At 42.7% G+C, this 8272-nt stretch overlaps 1 long non-coding RNA gene across 1 annotated transcript; it reads right to left on the bottom strand.

Annotated features, from left to right (window-relative positions):
• Positions 1-4331: 4331 nt before the first annotated feature.
• Positions 4332-8025, bottom strand: LOC137224592 (uncharacterized). Its single transcript, XR_010943393.1, has 3 exons — positions 7989-8025; positions 7732-7817; positions 4332-4359 (listed from the first exon to the last, which is right to left on the bottom strand). It is a non-coding gene; the product is annotated as an uncharacterized lncRNA (long non-coding RNA).
• Positions 8026-8272: the final 247 nt, after the last annotated feature.

The following is an 8272-nucleotide window of genomic DNA, read 5'->3' as shown; positions in this document are numbered from 1 at the left end:
AGTGGCTTTGATTCCCTAATAGATCTACTCTGGCAGGTGCCATGCTTCACGTGCCTCCTCATGGCCTGTGGAAATGCCGCCTCCTAACAAATACTGGACACTTGGCAAGAAAATCACGACAGGGATGTTTGTGCTCAGGGCTGTGCCAGGTTCTGCCAAAGATGGAAGATTATAGGACATGGTTCCTGCTCTCTGAGTAGTGAGTAGAACTGAGGAAGAAATATAGTATGAGAGAGCACATGCTTTTAAAAAATTTACTTCTCAACAATTTTAATTAAAAAAAAAATTGAATAGGTAATGTGATCACATGGCTCAAAATTAATAAGCCAGGGCTTCCCTGGTGGCGCAGTGGTTGAGAGTCCGCCTGCCGATGGAGGGGACACGGGTTCGTGCCCCGGTCCGGGAAGATCCCACATGCTGCAGAGCGGCTGGGCTCGTGAGCCATGGCCGCTGAGCCTGCGCGTCCGGAGCCTGTGCTCCGCAACGGGAGAGGCCACAATGGTGAGAGGCCCGCATACCGCAAAAAAAAAAAAAAAAAAATTAATAAGCCACAGAAGGCTCTTCCTTCAACACGAATCCTCCAGCCACCCAGGTCTCTTTTCCATAAGCAATCAATCTTGCTAATTTCTTCCAGTGATGTTTTATGTAAATGTATTTTATACATATTATATATATATACATGTTAATATATGTATATATTAATACATATACATGTGCACTATATATATATAATAAACACATACACGCATTTCTCTCTCTTTTACACAAATGGTAATACATTATGCACTTAAAAACATAGACTACTTTTTTTTTTTTTTTTGCGGTACGCAGGCCTCTCAGTGTTGTGGCCTTTCCCATTGCGGAGCACAGGCTCTGGACGCGCAGGCCCGGCGGCCATGGCCCACGGGCCCAGTTGCCCCGCGGCATGTGGGACCCTCCCGGACCGGGGCACAAACCCGTGTCCCCTGCATCGGCAGGTGGACTCTCAATCACTGCGCCACCAGGGAAGCCCCTAGACTATCTTTTAAAATTGAGGTATAGTTGATTTACAATGTTGTGTTTGCTTCAGGTGTACGGCAAAGTGATTCTGTTATACATATACATATATATGTATACATATATATTCTTTTTCAGATTATTTTCCATTATAGGTTATTACAAGATGTTGAATATAGTTCCCTGTGCTCTACAGTAGGCCCTTGTTGTTTATTTTATATACAGTAGTTTGTATCTGTTAATCCCAGGCTCCCTCCCCTTCCCCTTTCCCCCTTGGCAACCACAAGTCTGTTCTCTGTGTCTGTGAATCTGTTTCTGTTTCGTAGATAAGTTCATTTGTGTCATTTTTTAGATTCCACATATAAGTGATGTCATATGCTATTTATCTTTCTGTGCCTGACTTACTTCACTTAGTATGATAATCTCTATGTCCATCCATGTTGCTGCCCATGGCATTATTTCATTATTTTTTATGGCTGAGTAATATTCCACTGTATATATGTGCCACATCTTTATCCACTCATCTGTTGATGGACACTTAGGGTGCTTCCATGTCTTGGTTACTGCAGATAGCACTGCTATGAATATTAGGGTGCATTTTTCTTTTTGAATTAGAGTTTTCATCAAAAGTACACTATTTTAAAGGTAGTTTCAGGTCCACAGCAAAACTGAACACAAGTACAGAGGCTTCCCATATACCCCCTGGTCCCACACACCTACAATCTGTCCCGTTATCAACATCCCCCACCAGATGGTACGTTTTTTACAATTGATGAACCTACACTGACTCATCGTCATCACCCAGAGTCCATAGTTTACATTGGGGTTCACTCTTGGTGCAGTACATTCTATGGGTTCGGACAAATGTTTGACATGTATCCACCATGAGAGCATCATACCAAACAGTCTCGTTGTCCTAAAAATCCTCTGAGAGCACATATTTTAATACTCTATTGTGTTGGGAGTCTAGAGCAGGGGTTGGTAAACTTCTTTTATAAAGTTAGTAAATATTTTAGGGTTAATGGGCCATACTGTCCCTGTCTCAGCTACTCAACTGCTATTGTTGCAAGAAAGCAGCCCTAGGACTTCCCTGGTGGTGCAGTGGCGCAGTGGTTAAGAATCTGCCTGCCAATGCAGGGGACATGGGTTTGAACCCTGGTCCAGGAAGATCCCACATGCCATGGAGCAACTAAGCCCGGGCACCACAACTACTGAGCCTGTGCTCTAGAGCCCACGAGCCACAACTACTGAGTCCATGTGCTGCAACTACTGAAGCTCGTGCACCTAGAGCCCATGGTCCGCAACAAGAGAAGCCACCACAGTGAGAAGCCCGCGCACTGCAACGAAGATTAGCCCCGGCTTGCGGCAACTAGAGAAAGCCTGTGTGCAGCAGCAAAGACCCAATGCAGCCAAAAATAAATAAAATAAATAAATAAATAAATAAATATATAAAAAGAAAGCAGCCCTAGATGATATATAACCAAATGAGCATGGGCATGTTTCAGCATAACTTTATTACAGATGCTAAATTTGAATTTCATATGCTTTTAACCTGTAATGAAATACTGTTTTTCTTTGGATTTCTTCCAACCATTAAAAAATGTAACAGCTAAGTTTGCTGGCCATACAAAGACAAGTGGTGAGCTGGATATGATCTGTGGGCTGTAGTTGCTGATCCCTGGTCTAAAGATGTGTCTCCTGAATTGGTTAGTAGGACAAAATTACTTCATGGGCTATTAATAGGCATGCAGAAAAATAAGTTTGGGAACTACTACAGACTCTGTATCCTTCTTAGAGAGTCGTGGTACACATTAGCATAATAAAGATTCTGAGAAGTCCTGCAATTGAATAACCTATGCAGCATTTCCCACTGTTTACTTAGTGCAGCATTTCCCACACTTGGTCCTGAGAATCTTCCTCCTCCTCCTTCTTCACCATAGGATACATATTAACTCCTTGTAGAACTGGTATTCTGAAGAACCCAGATTGGGAAATGTTGGCCTAGAGGTCCTATACCTGTTGAGCACAGTTTGGAAGTGGTGGGAAGAGTCCAAGGAGGGTTTTTGGAAAAGCTGGGGTTTAAGTCTAAACAACTTTTTTTTTTTTTGATAGGTAAGAAGTGGATTTATTTAGAGAGATACACATTCCATAGACAGAACGAGGTCCATCTTAAAAGGCGAGAGCAGCCTGGGAGAAACACATTCCATGGTGTGGGCCATCTCAGAAGGTGAGGGGACTAAACAACTTTCTTGAGTTCAACTTCAGATAGAGGGATTCTTTGGGGGAAAGCTAATATTCACTGTTCACAATACACTCTTCATCCTCCCCTTCCCACCCACTGCCCGCCCCGAGCCTTGTCCTCCCCATCTCATTCAATAGCACATGCATCCAGCTGCTGGGACCAAAAACAGGATTTGTCCTCTTTCCTTTACACTCCACATCCAATTCATCAGCAAGTCTTTTCAACTCAACCTTCAAAACACATGATGAATCCAACAACTTCTCACCACCTCCACCCTCACCACCTGACCTATAATAGTTAGCATCCCATCCCTCAAATATTCCTAGACCAGTGGTCTCCAGAGTAGGGAGGAAAGGAAGCCATTAAATCTTTTATTTACATTTTCTCATTTCCCATCCTTCCATCTATTTAAAAATGTACACATTGTACATTTGCTAATATACATAATCTATTACTAAAACAGAGCATGCTGATAATTTATAAACAATATGTTTGTGTGTGTCTATGTTTATAGAGGGAGGAGTGGAGAATTTGGGTTATTTTTGCAAGCAATCCGTCACACACACAGAATGAAATCCAACTCTCCTCCTGAGAACAGCTGGAAATGAGGACAATAGGAAAAGTATTTGAAGGTACTGGAGAGTTAACAGAGCAGTGAAGAATTTTAGGGCCAGGATCTGGGAGAAGAATAAAGTACAGCAATGTGAGCCAGCATTTGTGACTCCTTTCCCCCAGGTGTTCTTTTTTCCAGAAGAAGAAAGAAGCTGAGAAGAAGAAGCTAACAGAGTTGTTGATAGACAAATGGGGATAGAAGAACAAACATTGGCATTTTGGGCCCACAAGGAACTGGAGACCCTTGACACCCCCATTCCCCCAGAGCATTTGGTTTGGGAAAATGGCACAGGGCTTTGGTCTAGGAGTGAGGCGGTGACAAGAAATTCATTTGAAGAAATGAAGCCCAGCTTTGAATTTTTTCAATCCCGGATTGGATTAAGGAGATTAGGCATTGCTAGTGCCCACAGCTGCCTGCCATAAGTAGATGCAATTTCTCGGTGAACCAAGGAAACACCTTCCCAGATCTCGTTTTTCATACACAATGTCTGGCATTCAATCAAAATAACCTGTGCATGGGGAGACAAAACAATGATATTCAAAAAAGAGAGAATTAAGAGGTAAAGGAAACATACCAACGGGGAAAATAACTATGCTTAATATGTTCAAGGAAATGAATACAAAATGAGGATTTTGGTAGAAAAATAGAAACTATAAAGGAGAATCAAAAGAAAATCTTGCAAATGAAACATAAAGTAACAAATTAAGACACTAAGTTTTCATTCACAGATTAGACACAGCTAAAGAGAAAATTAGTGAATTAAAATAACAGAAATATCTAGAAGGAAGCTCAGAAAAGAAACCAGAAGAGAGCCAGAGACATACAATGTAGAGAAAGCTCTAACATGTATATATCTGAAGGTTCAGAAGGAGAGAAGGGAGAAAATGAGGCAGAAGTAATGTTTGAAGAGATAATGACAGAAAAAATTCCAAAATACGTATCAAATGACATATTCCAGAAGGACTCTGAGCCCTAAGCAAGATAAATAGGAAGAAAACCACATCTAAGTGCATTACAGTAAAATGGCTGGCCACCAAAGACAAAGGGAAACCTCAAAAGAATCAAATCCAAGTTCCCTACAATGGCTGACAAAGACTGCACGACCTGGTCCCCCCGTTCAATTTCATCTCCTGCAACCCTCCACCTTGTTTATGTCACTCTAGCCTTTTATCCCTCAGTTTTATTGAGACATAATTGACATATAACATTGTATTAGTCCACAATGTACAACATAATAATTTGATGAATGTATATATTGCTAAGTAATCACCACAATAAGTTTAGTTAACATCTATACCTCACATAGTTACAAATTTCTTTTTCTTGGGATAATAACTTTTAAGATTTAGAAGCTTTCAAATACATAGTACAGTATTGGTTAGGGTTAGGGTCACCAAGGTGTACATTACATCCCTAGGACTTATTTATCTTATAACTGGAAATGTGTACCTTTGACCCCCTTCACCCATCTCACCCACACTGTACCTCTGGCAACCACCCATCTGTTCTTTGTATCTATGAGTTTTTTTGATTCTACATGTAAGTGAGGTCATACAGTATTTGTCTCTCTGACTTACTTCACTTAGCATAATGCCCTCAAGGCCCGCCCATCCATGATGTCACAAATGGCAAGATTTCCTTCTCTGTTTTTTAATGGCTGAATAATATTCCATTGTACATATATATATATATATGTGTGTGTGTGTGTGTGTGTGTGTATATATATATATCTTCACATCTTCTTTATCCACTTATCCATCAATGGACAGTCAGGATGTTTCCATGTCTTGGCTATTGTAAAAGATGCTGTACTGAACACAGGATGCAGATATCTTTTCCAGACAGTGATTTGATTTCCTTTGGATAAATACCCAAATAAATAGGATAAATAATAAATAAATAGGATAAATAAATAGGATAGTTGGATCACAAGATAATTCTAATTTTTAATGTTTTGAGAAACTGCCACACTATTTTCCATAGAGCCTATACCGATTCATAGTCCCGTCAACAGCCACGAGGGTTCCCTCTTCCCCACATCCTCACTAGCACTTGTCTTCTCTTGTCTTTTTTTTTTTTTTTTTTGCGCTACACGGGCCTCTCACTGTTGTGGTCTCTCGCGTTGCAGAGCACAGGCCCCGGACGCGCAGGCTCAGCAGCCATGGCTCACGGGCCCAGCCGCTTCACGGCATGTGGGATCTTCCCGGACCAGGGCACGAACCCGTGTCGCCTGCATCGGCAGGCGGACTCTCAACCACTGCGCCACCAGGGAAGCCCTTCTCTTGTCTTTTTGATGATAGCTATCCTAACAGGTGTGAGGTCACTCCAGCCTTCTTGATTGGCTGTTCCTTGAACACAACAAGCTTGTTCCCAAGTCAGGACTTCCGTTCCCTCTCCTTAGAAAGTTCTTCTCAGATATTTGTTTGGCTTCTTCCCTCACATCACTCAGATTTTGCTCAGACATCACCTCCTAAGAGAGGGTTTCTCCGACCACCCTAGGAATCCCTTGGCTCCCTGCCCATGGTTCTCTGTCTACTTCCATGGTGTTATTTTTCTTCACTACCTGACTCATTATTACATTTATGTATTTATGTATTATTTGGTCCCTGTCACTGGAATGGCGACCCCATGAGGGCAGGAGTGTCTTTTTCACTCCTGTATTGAATACAGTCAGCACTTAACCCATAATTAGCCTCAATAAATATTGTTGGATGCATGCATGAATGAAAGAATGAATGAGTGAAGGCTGGGCACTTGGTAGGTGCTGTAGGCATGTGGAAGAATCCTAAGAGCACTTCATTTTGATGAATTCATCAGGGGACACTTCCTGCAGGGTTGGGTGATCCCTTCATCAGGTGGGATCAGTCCCCAGGTTACCAAGGAAAACAGTTCTTTACAGGCTGTAGGAGACTTACTCTCCCAGCTAAGAAGGTGAAACAGTGTAATACAAATTCTCAGAGGCTTTTGGGGATGAAAGGCTCCTTTTCAGAAAGTCCACATTTACTCTGGCTGGGATTACATGTCTCGTGATTTTTCAGTTTAACTTAGAACTTTACGACAGCCAATGAATCTTTTTTAAAAGACCCAGTTAATGCAGTTGAGACTTTTTTCCTGAGATAATTGACATGAAGCTTGAAAGAGATTTAAACAATTTTTTAAAGAAGGCTTTTTATTTATTGAATGGCTAAAGGCAAAATCATCGGTTGCCATAGTGATTGTCTTTGGGGAGTAAAGTGATAAAGATGCCAACAACAAGTGAATATGGCCATAAAATGTCCACCAAGATCCTGCAGCGTGGTTCCTTTTCTCACTCTCTGTCTTCGGTGGCGGCCCTTGGGTAACTGAGGAGTAAATGACTCCAAGTGTTTTCTAGTGTTGCTGAGTGAGTTCAGAGCCTGGGTCTCACTCAGGGTTCATGGCACGAATCTCTGATTTGTTAGATGTGAGTTTCCTGGAGACAGAGATGGGAGGCCTTGGGTGCCAAGGCTAAATTTCCTCTTGGGATGACTTTTGACCCTGTCCTTTTCCTGGGGTCACTGACACACAATACCTCCCTACGTTGTGCTGGGTCACTTCATATCATGAATAATTAATTAAGCAGGGCTTTGCTGCTGGAAAACCCAAGGCCAATTTGGGGTTGACATGCACCACGTTGGCCTCTAATCGATGACTCTGGTGTCCCCCACGCATGAGGATTTTCCAGATTTCTGAGACCTAACTTGGGAACAGCAATGTGGGGATATGATCACAGGGTTCTAGAATCGGGTTTTCTAGAATCTGCACACCAAATTGTGATTTAAAAATTAGATGCCATGCCCTGCTCGTTGCCACCCTCCTGTCTGCCCCTTCCTACAAAGCTCTCTTCATCGATACAACTGACCTGAAACTGCAGTCTGTCACGTCTCTTTTGAACTCCCTTGTAGGTTTCAGACGGGGCCGGGTTTTGTACCGAGGATCATTTTCACTCTGCAAGTAGGTGTGCACGAGATTTGATGGCAGCGTAACGTCAGAGACACTTTAATTCCCGAGCCCTGGCTTAGGTGTATGGGGAAAATTTCCAGACGGTGCTCTATTAGATTTTCACCCCAGTTACGCGGGGGCCGTCCCCTGAGTGGTTAGCACGGACCCTGCACTTACGGGGAGAGATTGCCGGGTGTCACTGACAGCTCTGCTCCCAGGCGTAATGACCATCTGGCCCCGGTGCAAGAGAGCTGACACTTCTGCTACTGATGGAAACCAGATACAAATGGAACTGATGTAATTGCAGAAAAGCTCGTTAACAGGACCGGGGGCTCTGCCGAGGAGGCCACACAGGGGAAGGGCAGGCTTTGTTTTTGTTCTGTCTTTAAATGAAGACTCTTTCATCGGCACTTTGAAATGCTGCCAATGACCTGCAGTTGCTTGTTCAAGAAATCACGCCA

Source organism: Pseudorca crassidens, chromosome 5, assembly GCF_039906515.1.
Source record: "Pseudorca crassidens isolate mPseCra1 chromosome 5, mPseCra1.hap1, whole genome shotgun sequence".
NCBI lineage: Eukaryota > Metazoa > Chordata > Mammalia > Artiodactyla > Delphinidae > Pseudorca > Pseudorca crassidens.
The sequence above is the reverse complement of the archived record's forward strand: the minus strand, read 5'-3'. Positions and strand labels throughout refer to the sequence as shown.